The 17,760-nt window shown below is 46.0% G+C and overlaps 1 protein-coding gene across 1 annotated transcript in view; it reads right to left on the reverse strand.

Annotated features, from left to right (window-relative positions):
- Positions 1-17,760, reverse strand: part of LOC149441617 (uncharacterized) — a 109,199-nt gene that overhangs the window by 43,380 nt on the left and 48,059 nt on the right. The window lies entirely within an intron of this gene.

Genomic DNA, 17,760 nt, shown 5'->3' on the forward strand with positions numbered 1-17,760 from the left:
GTTCTGACATTCTTGTACTGCACTGGTGACTGTATATAAAAAAATAGTGAAAATATTTTTTTTTTAATTTCTTCAATTTCCAAAAAATTATGACAAAAAAGTTACAACTTCAAAAAACTCGCCATGCCTCTTATGAAATATGTCACACTGTCTACTTTGCAAAAAGAGGTAATTTGGGGGATATCTGTACCGTCCTGACATTTGGGGGATATCTGTACTGTCCTGACATTTGGGGGATATCTGTACTGTTCTGACATTTGGGGGATATCTGTACTGTTCTGACATTTGGGGGATATCTGTACTGTCCTGACATTTGGGGGATATCTCTACTGTCCTGACATTTGGGGGATATCTGTACCGTTCTGACATTTGGGGGATATCTGTACCGTCCTGACATTTGTGGTATATATGTACTGTACTGACATTTGGGGGATACCTGTACCGTCCTGACATTTGGGGGATACCTGTACCGTCCTGACATTTGGGGGATATCTGTACTGTTCTGACATTTTGGGGGGATATCTGTACCGTCCTGACATTTGTGGTATATATGTACTGTCCTGACATTTGGGGGATACCTGTACCGTCCTGACATTTGGGGGATACCTGTACCGTCCTGACATTTGGGGATATCTGTACTGTCCTGACATTTTGGGGGGATATCTGTACCATCCTGACATTGGGGGATATCTGTACCGTCCCGACATTTGGGGGATATCTGTACTGTCCTGACATTTGGGGGATATTTGTACTGTCCTGACATTTGGGGGATATCTGTACTGTCCTGACATTTTGGGGGGATATCTGTACCGTCCTGACATGTGGGGGATGTCTGTACTGTCCTGACATTTGGGGGATATCTGTACCGTCCTGACATTTGGGGGATATCTGTACTTTCGTGACATTTGGGGGATATCTGTACTGTTCTGATATTTGGGGGATATCTGTACTGTTCTGACATTCTTGTACTGCACTGGTGACTGTATATAAAAAAATAGTGAAAATATTTTTTTTTTAATTTCTTCAATTTCCAAAAAATTATGACAAAAAAGTTACAACTTCAAAAAACTCGCCATGCCTCTTATGAAATATGTCACACTGTCTACTTTGCAAAAAGAGGTAATTTGGGGGATATCTGTACCGTCCTGACATTTGGGGGATATCTGTACTGTCCTGACATTTGGGGGATATCTGTACTGTTCTGACATTTGGGGGATATCTGTACTGTTCTGACATTTGGGGGATATCTGTACTGTCCTGACATTTGGGGGATATCTCTACTGTCCTGACATTTGGGGGATATCTGTACCGTTCTGACATTTGGGGGATATCTGTACCGTCCTGACATTTGTGGTATATATGTACTGTCCTGACATTTGGGGGATACCTGTACCGTCCTGACATTTGGGGGATACCTGTACCGTCCTGACATTTGGGGGATATCTGTACTGTTCTGACATTTTGGGGGGATATCTGTACCGTCCTGACATTTGTGGTATATATGTACTGTCCTGACATTTGGGGGATACCTGTACCGTCCTGACATTTGGGGGATACCTGTACCGTCCTGACATTTGGGGGATATCTATACTGTCCTGACATTTGGGGGATATCTGTACTGTCCTGACATTTGGGGGATATCTGTACTGTCCTGACATTTGGGGGATATCTGTACCGTCCTGACATTTGGGGATATCTGTACTGTCCTGACATTTTGGGGGGATATCTGTACCGTCCTGACATTGGGGGATATCTGTACCGTCCCGACATTTGGGGGATATCTGTACTGTCCTGACATTTGGGGGAAATTTGTACTGTCCTGACATTTGGGGGATATCTGTACTGTCCTGACATTTTGGGGGGATATCTGTACCGTCCTGACATGTGGGGGATGTCTGTACTGTCCTGACATTTGGGGGATATCTGTACCGTCCTGACATTTGGGGGATATCTGTACTTTCGTGACATTTGGGGGATATCTGTACTGTTCTGATATTTGGGGGATATCTGTACTGTTCTGACATTCTTGGACCTCAAGAAAATAGATTGGCTGTCAGTACTTCAGGATTGATCAATATTCTGATATATCACATAGCTTGTGAACTCTATAACTTCCCTACAGACTAAATCATAAATAATAATTTGGGTTATTTTCACCAAAGACATGTAGCAGAATACATCTCGGCCTAAATGTATAAAGAACAATTATTTATTTGCAAACTTTTATAACAGACACAAAGAAAAACGTGTTTTTTTTTAATTTTCAGTCTTTTTTTGTTAATTTAGCAAAAAATAAAAACCACCAAAAGAAAGTTCTAGTTGTGTGAAGAAAATTATAAAATTTTAGTTTGGGTACAATGTTGAATGACCGTGCAATTGTCATTCAAAGTGTGAGAGCGCTGAAACCTGAAAATTGGCCTGGGCAGGAAGGGGGTAAAGTGCTCGGTATGGAAGGGGTTAGGAAGCTCTGGGTAGTTCTGGTTATTAAGGATACGTGTGAATGTGGTAAAACCTTGAGATTGGAAATAATATTTGGCCTTGCTCCAAATTCTGTCAATCAGTGCTAGAGTGGGGAACTGTGCTAGGGCTTTGAACTCACCTGCTTCCAGGCATTCCACTAAATGATCTGTGGACACAATCCCTAGAAGAAGTGACCTGACCGGGTCTGGGTGTGGATTGTCCTGCCAGGCTGGAAAGTGTTGTAACTGGGCCACAATATAATAAAGAGAAGGATTGGGAACCTCAGGGCCTCCCATATCTTTAGCCTCCTGTAGAGTTTCTAGTTCAATCCAAGGCGTGGCATCCACCAGATTAAGGAGCCAAACACCATATCAAATCTTCTAAAGATCCGTATCGGAATCCAAACAGGGACGTTGTGCAGAATATAAAGTCATTGAGGGGCCCAGATCATTCTGATTAAGTTACACCTCCCTACCACGGATCGAGGGAGTTTAGTCCAGCTAGTTGTTTTCTGTTGAAATGTTTTAATTAATGGATGTCAGTTTAGATCTGTATATTTCGATAGAGTGGGGTGAATGATAATACCCAGATATATAAAGGAGGCCACTATTTCAATCTGCGCAGCTTCAGGTGGTATGGGATGTGTAAGGGTGTCCAGTGGGAGAAGGGTGGACTTATCCCAATTTATTGAGAAGCCGGAGAAGGAGCCAAATTCACTGATTAATGTCATTAGGTGTGTCAATGAGGCAAATGTATCACCCAAAAACAGAAGGGTGTCATCACCATAGAAAAATACTTTCTCCATCTGCTCTCCTCTACAAAAACCATTTACCCGGACCCTCTCCAATGGCAGCCACCAGAGGTTCTATCACTATAGCGAATAACAGCGGGTAGAGAGGACAGCCCTGCCGTGTCCCTCTGCCTAGTGTGAATGAGATGGACAGGGCATTGTTAACCCGAATGCGGGCCGACGGGGCACGATAGAATCATTGAATCCACAAAATGAAAGTGTCCCCCAGGGTTACATTTCACAAGGACTTGCCAACGGTATCTCCATTCTACACAGCCAAACACCTTAGGAGCGTCCGGAGACAAAATCGCCATCACCCATATTATCAGAAGGGATTTGAAGGTTAAGATAAAGCCTATGACTATTGATTGCTGTAGATCTGAATGAAACCCGACTGATCCGGGTGAATAAGTGTAGAGATAACCCTAGTCAGTCTGGTCACCAGTACTTCAGTAATAATTATGAGGTCTGAGGTCAATAGCGATATGGGCCGGTAGGATTCTGCTAAGGTTGGGTCCCTCCCCGGCTTCAAAAGTACGACTATTATTGCCTCATACATGGGGAGGGAGTTCTGTTCCAATGCCACCTGGAGTATTTTAAGTAGTTCAGGTAGAAGTATTCCCCCAATTATTTGTAAATTTCCATGGGCAGCCCATCTCCACCAGGAGCCTTGGAATTGGAGTATGAAGCTCCAGCCATCTGCAAGTCTTCAGGAGTGAGTGGTGCTTTAAGCTTTTGCCTTTGATGAATAGTAAGTTGAGGAAGTGTTAAAAACTCCCGCATGGTAGAGTCATCAGAAGACACTTTGGGAGAGTAGAGCGTTTCATGAAAAGATCTAAAGCCTTGTAAGATGGAGGGGGTATCTGTGACCAATTGAGTCGAGGACAGTTTTGAAGAAGAGATATGAGAAGATGGTTACTGAGCTTTTGCAATGATTGCGAGAATATGACCCGTCTTTTCCCCCTCCTCAAGGCTTCAGAAGAAAAAATGTTTATTTTCAGCATGCTGAAGTTGGACAGTGCGCAGAAACTGTTGTGCCGCAAGCACCCCCTCTCTTGGCCGGCCTCAACCTCCCACTGTCTGGAGTTAGTCTTCATTCTGGAAATGTCTTTGATACACATGCCTCTAATATATGCTTTCAAAGCATCCCAAACAATCATAGGAGATGTTGAATGTCTGTATCCAAGTAGAAAGCCTTGTAATTGTTTATGCATTAAGTCAGTGAAGAGAGTTTCCACAATGTAAATGTAGAAGACCTTTTCAGGGACAAGGATATACGCATTGGGAAATGATCAGATAGGCTAAAGAGGTCACCTGAGGTGTATATGGTAGAATCAGATTGGAACCCAATGCCAAATCTTTATGGGATAGCGAAGAGTGACATTAAATTTGAGCATCTAGTGGGTGGAGGGATTACCATAAGTCCCGGAGTCCAATTTCCTTCATATGGCGTTCCAAAGGAGTGATTTGTCTAGGGCCAAGTGGGGATAATTTTTTAAGAGATCTAAGGAAGTATCCAAAACTGTGTTAATGTCCCCCATTACCAATAATGGTGTTTGTGGATGGGTGGCTATAAATTGAAACAGACATCTCACCGTCTCCATATGAAATGGTGGAGGTACATACATATTTGCAAGAACACATAAATGAGAGTCCCAACTGTATAACAGAAATATATAACGACCCAACGGATCTATTTTGGATGAGATAACCATGAAAGGTACTCCTCTGACAGCCATTATACTCATGCCCCTAGAGTATTGACAGTGTGTAGTATGGAACTGAAGGGGGAACTCAGAGCGTTTCAAAAGATGAAGAGTATCCAAAGTCATGTGAGTCTCCTGAAGGCATACAATGGAAGGGTTTTGATGGCTGAGGAATGTGAAGACAGACGTTCTCTTCTTTGGGTCATGCAGGCCATGGACATTCCAAGAAAGGACAATATCCTTTTGATTACTCATAGTTATGAAGGAGGTTATGAAGACTAGGAGTGTGATTCCTCCGGGGTAGTGTTCCATGTCCCAAGGAAGTGTTTGGTGGGATATCGTCAGCACGATATATACAATTATAGGGAACACCCAGAGACGATGGATCTCCTGAGACAGCATAGCAAGTGAAAAAAATATAAAAAATACCAGCTTAGGCCAAAACATGGGCAAACCTGAGTCAACTCAAAAATACCCTGCAGGGTAGCAGAAGGGGGAAGCAAAAGGACTATATGTGACATTCCAAAGGGTGTAGCCATGAGAGTCATCTGTTACTAAAGCAAAACAGGCAATCTACTCATCCCTGAACTCCGCTTTCATACTAAGGGAGAGACAAGGAGAAATTTGAGTTGGGAACGCCGGGCAATGGATAAGTCATACTGGAGCTGGACATAAGTGCCTTTCATTCCTATCCAGCCAGGTAGCTGCTGCTGCAGGGGAGTCATAGAATTGTACAGAGCCATCTGTTATGACTCGTAGCTTCTCAGGATAAAGCATGGAGTAAGACACTTGGATCACACGTAGGCGGCATTTAACATCAGTAGATCTGGCTCACTTACGCTGGATTTCAGCTGAGAAATCTGGAAATATAGATATTTTTGCACCTTGTATGTCCATGGCAGGTTGTTGTCTAGCAAGATGGAGGATGACATCTCTATCCATGTAATGTAAAAGTTTCAGTAGACAAGGTCTGTCAGGGGCCCCCATTGGAGGAGGACGGGGTGGGACCCGATAGGCTCTTTCCACTGAGAAAAAAGGTGTTAGGTCATCTTTGCCGAATGTATTCAGTAACCAAGTCTCAATAAATCCCACAGGATTCTTTCCCTCAGCTTTCTCAGGCAAGCCTACCAGGCGAAGGTTGCTCCTACATAGGTGATTCTCCATGTCCTCTGATCTGGCCAGGTGCTCAGATGTTCTCATGGTGTTAGAATGTACATCTTGTTACAATGGAGGGAGTTCATCCTCCAATGTGCTCACCCTGCCTTCAATGGTGGTCGCCCTCTCTGTCATCTTGTGCATATCATGGCGGATAAATAAAATGTCCTCTTTCATGCGTTTATATTCCACAGTAAGCTCTGTGAGCGATGTGCCATGAGTGTGGACTGCTGTTATTTCTTTCAGCGATGGTTCTGGGGGTTCAGGAACCTCTGCATGGCTGTCAGAGTGGGGAATAGGAGAGCAGGTACTCACTGTGCCGGAGGACAGAGAAGGCATTGCAGAGGCCTGAGGGAGCTGCCACCCCCTCTATCACTCATCGCCATCTGCCCAACACAAGAAGTACTGCACTTCATTATTTACTTCATGATTTAGTCATGAAGAACAGCATGCCTGAGCCCCACCAGAGGTCAGAGAGTGAGGAAAAAAACAGAACTGTCTTTTATAGGAGGGACAGTGATAAGGGGATTAGAGGACGAGGGTCCCCACCCCCTCTACCACTCATCGCCATCTACCCAACACAAGAAGTACTGCACTTCCTTATTTAGTCCATGATTTAGTCATGAAGAACAGCGGGGCTGAGCCCCACCAGAGGTCAGAGAGTGAGGATGTGATGGGAGTGACTTTTGGGGGTGGGGGGACTCCTGTATCAGCTCCCCATATTCCTCTTATATGTAAGCCACTCTGTACCTGTTAGAGGTACAGAGTGATCTGTCCTGATATTGTGCAGACATGTATAGGTGGGGTGTAGGGGTTGTTCATTTTACACTGTCAGGTGCTGCATCCCATTGTTCTACTGTATCTTGCTTGCCAGCAAACTATTATGGGATGTATGTGTTCCTGTATTGTCTACTGTCAGGTGGTGTATCCCATTGTTCTATTGTGTGTCTTGGTTTGGTGGGGGGTGTTTCCGGCAGCCCTTCCCCCGGATAAGACAGCCTGCTGAGGTGTTTCCTGTTACTGGTTGTATTTCCCCGCCCTGTGTATATATCTTGTGTTTGTGTTAAAATAAAGCAGTCCACTTCCTGTCTTATTTCATGTATGGTCAGCGGTGGTGTCTGCGGTCGGTGTTCGGACAGGGAAGTGAGAGCTTAATGGAAATACCCTAACGCAGTCGAGGTCCGGTTCCGTTACAGAGGAAACAACCAGAACTGTCTTTTATAGGAGGGACAGTGATGAGGGGATTATAGGACGAGGGTCCCCACCCCCTCTATCACTCATCGCCATCTTCCCAACACAAGAAGTACTGCACTTCCTTATTTAGTCCATGATTTAGTCATGAAGAACAGCGGGGCTGAGCCCCACCAGAGGTATTGTACCCCCACCGGCAAGTATTGTTTTTAATCTTTATCCCTGCTGAGAGCAAGCCGCAGGGCTCTCCTTTCAGGTGCCAGCCTCTGCCACCCCGTGTGTGTGAACCTCTCCTGTACCTACTATGCGGTAGAGGGTAGAGGGGATGGAGGAGAGCGGACATGTTCACTCCCTTCTTGTCCTGACCCAGAAGTGATGTTATGAAAGATTTCCCGACCATCGAGGACGGCAAAGAATGTAATGCGGTGCGTTGTGCACTATATTACATCCAATGGAGTACAGGGGAGACATTGGGGGTCTTTTAGACCCTGGATGTGTCAATAAAGAGAACCTGTCATCAAAAGTCATCACATAGAGGACTTTGTCCCCTTAAGTAAAAATGTTTTTTTTAATTGTAAACATTTAAAGTTACACCCAAGTACATAACTCCTCCCCTTAAAAAATGTTGAGGTCCCCCCACCCCCACATATATGCATGCCCAAGCATAAGAGCACACGCTGGAGGGCCTACACGTGATAACATTGATTGTGATACACGTTACATATCGCCGGTCACACCAGAATGAGAGGATAATTCTAGGAGCAGACCTCCTCCGTACTCTATACTGATGACCTAGAAGGGGCTATAAATGTGTCCCCTATAGATAATACCGGGACTAAAGGTTGTCACCATTTCAGCACACACAACTTAAGGTTTGACATGTTGGATATCTATTTACTCGCTGCAACCTCGGCTTTTATATTTTTACACATAAATGGGTCATTTATTGCTTTTTGTGCCCTGAAATCAGCTTAAGTGTATTTTTTAATGAAATTTTGCATTTCCTAGACTTTGTGATAATATTTTGTGACATAAAAATTTGGAACTGCTGCTATTTTATTCTCTAAAGTCTCTACTTTCAGAAAATTGATATTTTGGGGGTTTTGTGTCATCTTCAGGATAAAATTATTTTTAACGTGTGCAAAAAATGCAAAAAAGGGCTCTGGGAGTGAAAGGGAGAAAGGATAAGCAGGACACTCCCCTTTCCTGAGGAGCAGCCAATCGGTTCTCATTACACTGCAAGGTCTCTCCCCTCCCTGCTAGTCGCCGGGTGCGGTGCTGGAGACAGGCGGGGGAGGGGAGGAGGAGATAAACAGAACAATGTTACACATATTACACATTTAAGTTGTTATAAAGCCCCTTTTGTTTTTGAAACCCCCAACATTCCTAAAATAGCCTCAGATTTATATACATTTTCTGTTACAAAGGAATGTTTCCTTCCTCCTGAGCAGCAATGTAAGGGGCTCTATGCTCCATACTCCTGACCCCGGCACTCCATCATTGTGTTGGCTGCATAGTGTAATGATTGCCCATTGGCTGCCTGTGTAGTGTCATCATTGCCCTTTGTAGGCCATGTATGGTCAGGATGGTCCTTGTCTTGTCTATTTATTGTCAGTGCTGTTTGTTTAGAGGACCATATTACTAGAATTTATCTCCACAATGAGGAGAATGTTCCGGCCCCGGAAGTGGGGGAATGTTCTGCCCCTGAAGGGGTTCATCTGGGTTCCCACACTATATATGTGTGTATCATCATCTGCTGGAGATAAAAGACGTCACAGTGACTATGGAGGAAGAGGACGGACATGACTATGGAGGAAGAGGACGGACGTGACGGTGGAGGAAGAGGACGGACGTGACGATGGAGGAAGAGGACGGACGTGACGATGGAGGAAGAGGACGGACGTGACGATGGAGGAAGAGGACGGACGTGACTATGGAGGAAGAGGACGGACGTGACTATGGAGGAAGAGGACGGACGTGACTATGGAGGAAGAGGACGGACGTGACGATGGAGGAAGAGGACGGACGTGACTATGGAGGAAGAGGACGGACGTGACTATGGAGGGAGAGGACGGACGTGACTATGGAGGGAGAGGACGGACGTGACTATGGAGGGAGAGGACGGACGTGACTATGGAGGAAGAAGACAGACGTGACTATGGAGGAAGAGGACAGACGTGACTATGGAGGAAGAGGACGGACATGACTATGGAGGAAGAGGACAGATGTGACTATGGAGGAAGAGGACAGACATGACTATGGAGGGAGAGGACGGACGTGACTATGGAGAAAGAGGACGGACGTGACTATGGAGAAAGAGGACGGACGTGACTATGGAGAAAGAGGACGGACGTGACTATGGAGGAAGAAGACGGACGTGACTATGGAGGAAGAGGACGGACATGACTATGGAGGAAGAGGACAGATGTGACTATAGAGGAAGAGGAAAGACATGATGGGGGGTTACTGGGTGTAAATAGAACATAACATCTTATTACCTCTTCTGCTGCCACTTCCACCAATGTCTCCTCTCAGCTTCTTCCTAAATTTCCTTCCTGTACCTGACATCACTTCCTGTCTGTACCTGACATCACTTCCTGTCTGTGCCTGACATCACTTCCTGTCTGTCTTCCATAGAGACTTCCTGTCTGGGTAGAAGTGAGATCCCCACCTTGTGGAGCTCAGAGGAACTGCAGCCCCGAGAAGCATCTGGTAGTGTGACCCCGGCCTTGTGCTGGGTGTGTATGGACTGTAGATCCTTATAGAGGGGTCACCTCCACTCCCACCAAGGGGGACAGAAATATATGACTGCTCGGGGGAGGGGTTTTGGCCCCTTTGATTTTGCAGTAACATTGATTGCAGATATAGTCCTGTAGAACATCTGGTATATGGATACAAAGCCCCCCAGCCCAGAGTAAAGGGTGGAGAGTGATTGAAGTAGATGCAAAGTGGAAGCGGTGGACTTGCAGAGAACACTATACTGAGCACACAATATTGTCTGTCTCCATGGATTTGCACAGGATTTGAGATGATTTCCTATAGCAGCAAATCTGATGAGATGAATGAAGTGGGTGTAAAGTGGAAGCAGTGGATGTGCAGGGAGCAGCATCTTGAGCACAAAGCACTTTATGTTGTGCATGGATTTGCACACGGTTCAGTTTCCTTCATTTATTGATAAACCCCATAAGACCAATGAAGTGGGTGTAAAGTGGAAGCAGTGGATGTGCAGAGAATAGGATTTGGAGCCCCGAGCTCTTTATCTCTGAATGTCTCCACATATTTGTAGTGTATTTGTGATGATTTCTGTGCACACACAATAGGACAGCGCTGTGACACATAATGCTCTTCTAGATGACAGGGAATCCTTCCCTTTGTTACAGCAGCAGTCCGCTAGAAGGTTTTTGTAGGTTTGGAGTTGTTACACATAGCGCGGGTTTTATCCATTTATAGTGATGACATCATTGCCCAAATCTGGGGGTCACCAGCCATTTCCACCCTTTACTCCCAGCTGGGGGGCTTTGTATCCATATACCAGATGTTCTACAGGACTAAATCTGCAATCAATGTTACTGCAAAATCAAAGGGTCCAAAACCCCTCCCCCGAGGAGTCATATAGGCCGGGGTCACACTACCAGATGCTTCTCGGGGCTGCAGTTCCTCTGAGCTCCACAAGGTGGAGATCTCACTTCTACCCAGACAGGAAGTCTCTATGGAAGACAGACAGGAAGTGATGTCAGGTACAGACAGGAAGTGATCTCAGGTACAGACAGGAAGTGATGTTAGGTACAGACAGGAACAAAGGAGACATTGGTGGAAGTTGCAGCAGAAGAGGTAATAAGATGTTATGTTCTATTTACACCCAGTAACCCCCATCATGTCCGTCCTCTTCCTCCATAGTCACTTCCGTCCTCTTCCTCCATAGTCACGTCCGTCCTCTTCTTCCATGGTCACGTCCGTCCTCTTCCTCCATGGTCACGTCCGTCCTCTTCCTCCATGGTCACGTCCGTCCTCTTCCTCCATGGTCACGTCCGTCCTGTTCCTCCATGGTCACGTCCGTCCTCTTCCTCTATGGTCACGTCCGTCCTTTTCCTCCATAGTCACGTCCGTTCTCTTCCTCCATAGTCACGTCCGTCCTCTTCCTCCATACTCACGTCCGGCCTCGTCCTCCATAGTCACGTCCGTCCTCTTCCTCCATAGTCACGTCCGTCCTCTTCCTCCATAGTCACGTCCGTCCTCTTCCTCCATAGTCGCGTCTGTCCTCTTCCTCCATAGTCACGTCCGTTCTCTTCTTCCATAGTCACGTCCGTCCTCTTCCTCCATAGTCATGTCTGTCCTCTTCCTCCATAGTCATGTCCGTCCTCTTCCTCCATAGTCACTGTGATGTCTTTTATCTCCAGCAGATGATGATACACACATATATAGTGTGGGAACCCAGATTAACCCCTTCCGGGGCAGAACATCCCCCACTTCCGGGGCCGGAACATTCTCCTCATTGTGGTGAGGTGGTCTTCTCATAGGAGTGAGCTGAGCTCTCCTGGGTTCGGTTCCAGTGTTGCTCAGTGAACTGGCTGAACTCAATCCTTCCTGAAGTCAATGGCAGCCAATGCACAATAGTTGGGCTAATAGACAAGGGGGTGTCAGACAATCACCCTGAGGGACATGTACAATGCAGGAATCCAGTTGGCCGGGAGCAGGGAGGTTTAAATGGTTAAAGTGAAACATTATAAATGTCCAACACCTATAACCCCTCCCCTCCCGGGCACTTCTACCCCCTCCCTGACCAGGCCGATTTTCAGCTTTCAATGCTGTCACACTTGGAATGACAATTGCGCGGTCATGCAACACTGTACCCATATGACAATTTTATCATTTTTTTGTGACAGATAGAGCTTTCTTTTGGTGGTATTTAATCACCTCTAAGTTTTTTATTTTTTGCTAAACAAACCAAAAACCACTGAAAATTTTGAGGACAAAATGTTTTTTTTTTAGTTTTTGCTCTAAAATTTTGTAAATAAGTGATTTATCTCCTGTACTGATGTGCGCTAATGAGGCTGCAGCGATGGGCACTGAGAGGCTGCACTGATGGGCACTGATGTGGAGGCACTGGTAGGTGGCACTGATGGACATTGACAGGCGTCACTGACGGGCACTAAAAGGCAGCACTCATATATAACACTGATAGGCGGCATGGATAGGCACCACTGATGGGCGCTGATAGGCGGCACTGACTTGCACTGATATGCAGCACTGACTGGCACTGGTAGGTGACACTGAAAGGCAGCTCAGATGAGCACTGATATGTGGCATTGATGTGCACTGATGGTCACTGGCAGGTGGCACTGATGAGCACTGACAGCTGGCACTGATGGACACTGACAGGTGGCACTGCTGGGGCTACACTGTTCATCAGGGCACACTGATCATCAGTGCCCTGATGATCAGTGTACATGTTCCCTCTGAGGAATGCCGATTACCGGCTCTCCTCTCCTCTGTCAGCGTGACAGCCCGAGAGGAAAGAAATGCCAATAACCGGAATTTCCCTGTTTACATGCGATCAGCTGTGATTGTGTCCAATCATAGCTGATCGCTCTTTGGCTCTTCAATCATATCTTTGGCTCTTTCCATTGATCAGTGATCCGCTGTGTCCAAGGGACACAGCACACCACTGATCGCCGTGCTGCGCACTCCCGGAGCCACACACGCATGGTTAGAGTGAGAGGACGTCATATGACATCCTCCCAGAACAAGAGAACCGCCTTGCACTTGTCATTACCTTATATGGCAGACAGGAGGCAGTTAAATGACATTTTTGGGGAGTGTCCTAATCTTGGGGGGTTTCCTAATATTGGGGGTTGTCCTATTCCTGAGGGGTTGTCTTCATCCAGGGGAATATCCTAACCCTGGTGGATGTCCTAATCCTAAAGGACATCCTAATCCTGGGGTATGTCCTAATCCTGGGGGGTTTCCTACTCCTGGGGGGGTTGTCCTAATCCTGGGGGGTTTCCTACTCCTGGGAGGTGTCCTAATCCTGGAGGTGTCCTAATCCCCCCTGTGAAGGGCATCTCTGATGTACAGAAAGTGCTGCAGCAGTGCTGACATTTACAAAGGGAAAAGTGTTTATCCATTTGTCTACCAGCATCTTCCTGGTTTACAGGAGTGCACGCCGCCCCTTGCTGCTCACGCTGTGGTTGGACACAGCATGAGTTTGTTGTCAGGCTTGCAGCCAATGATTGTGGCTGTGAACCTGCTGATAACTGTGGCCAACCACAGCACAGAGATGAGGGTGTTAGTGATCACACAGCAAGATCTGGCTGCTTCTTCTCCCTGATCTCACTTACCATTCAGAGCTGAGATCAGGAAGAAAATCCATCCAGTCTGGGAGTACAATCAGCACACATACACTTGTTAGGCACACAGTGAACCCCTTGATTGCCTTCCTGATCACCCCCGTCACCCAGCCACAGTCATTAGTACAGTGACAGTGTACAGTATTATCACAGATCTCTGTATTAGTGTCACTAGTGACATCAGTTAGTGTCCCCCCCCAGTCAGTGTCAGTTACTGCCAGTCTCTGATTGGCTGCCACATTATCACAGTCACACTATAAATCGCTGATCACTAGTATAGTGTTTCTCTGGACTGGTATCCTGGTCATGGTCAGAACTATACTAGTGTCCCTGATAGTATGGTGTCGCCATAAATGCAGTGTTAGCAGGATCAGCCCTGATCACTGCCACCACTTGCATTTACCCCCCCAACAAATGCAATGTCGGTATCATTTTTCAGATCACTGCCATCTCTGATACATTGTCTGCAAAACCACAGTGTCAGCAACATCTGAGCCTGATCTCTCCTACCACTAGCAGATCATTTTATTTCTAGCACACAAGCAGTCCCTGATTGCTAGCCAGGAGCTCTTTTTCCCAGAGTCACCACTAAGTAACTGTAAATTTAGTGTCCAAAAAAAGGTTCCCTAGGGAGGCGTACAGGATTCCCAGCATGACAGATGGGAGTGAAGGGGAAGCCTCACTACCAGAATCCGGCTCAGATTATGAACCTGTAGAGAGCAGTGACACCCCAGCAGGTAGGTCTGATGATGGTGAAGAGGTCCCTGCTAAGATCAGGCACACCCAACCCCATTCCCAGGTTGCTGAGGTGCTAGAAATGCAGGATTATTCTCATATGCAGCACAGTGACAGCACTAACACTGCACTACCTTTTGCTGGATTGACAAGCACCAGTGTCCTAGTGGAACTTTGTGTAGAACAGGCCGGAGGTAATATGATTTTACTTTTTTCCAGTTCCTGCCAATCAGGCAACAGAATCTATTAGGGCTGATATACTGTGTGTGATACTTCAATGGGCTTCTGGTGTAGATAGGCCGCAGCACTGATTGGGCTACAGAGACTGTGTCTCTATGTGGCAGTCTGCATTGTAAGAATCCTGGACTTTAGTAACCGGCAACAACAACTATGGAACCTGTATCATATGGTGGTGTGGTGTGGGTTAGGAACTCTCTCACCAGTCCTTCAAAGTAGTGGTGTGAAATGATGTCCTTGTTGCTGGGGGCCCCTTTTCTGGCTGTCTTCCCATGGAGATAGCAGTGCCAATGGCGATGGCACGATCCACCTACATGCCGGATTGACTATCCTGCCTCTCTGTACAATCAACAATCTGGAAATTCCCTTCTCCATCCTCTGATTCAGTCTGATCCAGCCTGAGGCCTCCTGGATCAGCACTCTGTTCTCACACGCACCCTGCCTCTCCTCTCCTCCCCTTTTATATGCTCCAGCCCCTTTACTCACTTAATTGGAATCTCTAGTTGTCAGCTGAACTGAATGAAGAAATCCTGCTTGCAGCATACAAGTCCCAGCGTTCTCAGCGTTGCTGTACAATTTCCTGTGTCAACTGAATTGCAGAGCACAGCCATCTTGTGGCCATTTAACAATCTGCAATTAGTAACAATGCAGTGTGTTACATAATATAAAAACCCAGTGATGATCAAATACCACCAAAGTAAAGCTTCATTTGTGTGAAAAAATGATATAAATTTCATTTGGGTTCAGTGTTGCATGACCAAGCAATTTCCAGTTAAAGTAGTGCAGTGCTGTACAGAAAAAAAAATGGCCTGGTCCTGAAGGGGTAATACCTTCTGGTGGTAAAGTGGTTAAACTGTGTGTTAGGTTCTTTATAGGTAGAAAGGTAAGGATGTGGAACTCCCTTCCACAGTTGGTGTGTCAGCGGGGAGTGTAGATACATTCACAAACCTTTTAGATGTGTTTCTTAGGGAACACAATGTAAAGGGATATGGAAGAGGATGGTGCCATAGACACGCAGATACACACAATGTGGCTGAACTGGAGGGACGAGTGTCTTTAGTCAACCTTACCGACTATGTAACCATTTATCATTCCTTGTCTGCAGATCTAAAACTCATCAAAACCAGTTCAGAGACAAAACAAACCCAACGGAGAAAAAGGGATTTCTGATCCGGCAGACCAAGAGAGTTCTGGGGTCTAAACACTAAACAGTCTAATCTAAACGTGTTCCCGTGGGGGGCGGTAGTTCCTAAGGTATAACTGAAGGTAAAACTTTTTTGTAGTTTTGGAGTAGAGAGGAATTAGAGCATCTGTCAGTTTTCATTGCGGTTTCTGCCCCCATTTGTCCCGGTGACCATTATAACCAAAAGTGAAAGAGAGTCCCAAAGACATCAGAACACTAACAGAGAGTAAATCGTCCAATGGGGAAACTAGTTCTGGTGACACCGCAGAATTCCCTCACTTTGGGGGGATTTCCTCTCACTTCTTGTTTTGGCTCAGAGACAGGAAGTGAAGGGAAATCTCCCCAATGGGACACAGATGGCAAAAACACCTGACAGAGGTTATAACCCTCCCTTACTCTATCCAAAATGAAACAAGTGGCCTGTCTTTAGTTACACTTTAAATGTGCAGCAACCCTCCTATTCCCCCCTCACATCCACATCCTATTATTGTGTGACCAATACCATCCAAATCATTCTTACCTTCATTTCCCAAAGTTATCCGTCTACAAGGAGACCTGTATAGATCACATGATGGCACCAATGAGGATGGAGGAGGACCGGAGTCACATGACTGAGAAGATACTAAACCTCACCCTGGAGATCATCTACCTGCTGACCGGAGAGGTGAGGAGGATTCTGGGAGGTCACATGACATCACTCTTATCTCTATTAATAAAACAGACCTGACCGGAGAGGTGAGGAGGATTCTGGGAGGTCACATGACATCACTCTTATCTCTATTAATAAAACACAGACCTGACCGGAGAGGTGAGGAGGATTCTGGGAGGTCACATGACATCACTCTCATCTCTATTAATAAAACACAGACCTGAGTGGAGAGGTGAGGAAGATTCTGGGAGTCTAACATGATATTCCTATTGGTTCCTCAATACAGAGATTTCCTCTTCTGAAGTCAGGTGATCATATGACCATCACAGTGCCTCCATGTGACTCCCTAAACCCTGAGAGACACAACATGCAGAAGATTCTAGAAGTCACCAAGAAGATGATGGAGCTGCTGACAGGAGAGGTGAGCGGTGCCGGGAATTCTGGGACATTCTCCAGTAACAGACAAGGGATGTGTCTGGATGGTGACTGTATCATTGTGTGTGTCAGGTTCCTATAAGGTGTCAGGGTGTCACTGTCTATTTCTCCATGGAGGAGTGGGAGTATTTAGAAGGACACAAGGATCTCTACAAGGACGTCATGATGGACAATCAGCCGCCCCTCACATCACCGGGTAAGAGGAGACTTTATTGTAAAGGAGAGAGCAGTACGGAGGATCCACCTAGATCCCCCATCATCTGATAAACACATAGAAACAATGGATTCAGTCTCAGGAGATGGGAGGCAGAAGTGTGGGACCTCTACAGCTTGTCTCATGTGGACATCTAGGCCACCGCTGATTGCTGAATACCAATATTATGAGTCCTGACCCTTACACTGTATACTCTATGTTGTACATTACATCATTCTAATACTATATAGTCCTAATTGTTTTTTCCTATATGATAAGTTTTGCATTCCATAGTCCTGACTTCTGCTCTCCCCCTCCCCCCACTGCTATATATACACATAATATGGATTCTCTTTTGTTCCCCCCATTTCCTACCAGCTGGACATTTTATATCGGATGATGTGATTGGAGCACAGACTTTTACATGGTGATAATAATGTGATAACATCCTCCAACTTTGGACCCTTAAACAGAAAGTGATAATGAGGGAGGAGTCAATACCCCAATGATGGTGGTCTTCAGGATCAGTCCAGTCTTCATCTTGGTTGTTCTCCCCCCATCCTCACTCTCTGACCTCTGGTGGGGCTCAGCCCCGCTGTTCTTCATGACTAAATCATGGACTAAATAAGGAAGTGCAGTACTTCTTGTGTTGGGAAGATGGCGATGAGTGATAGAGGGG

The sequence above is a fragment of the Staurois parvus genome, unplaced genomic scaffold (assembly GCF_062004578.1).
Source record: "Staurois parvus isolate SC_StPar_1 unplaced genomic scaffold, SC_StPar_1.0 ptg000965l, whole genome shotgun sequence".
NCBI lineage: Eukaryota > Metazoa > Chordata > Amphibia > Anura > Ranidae > Staurois > Staurois parvus.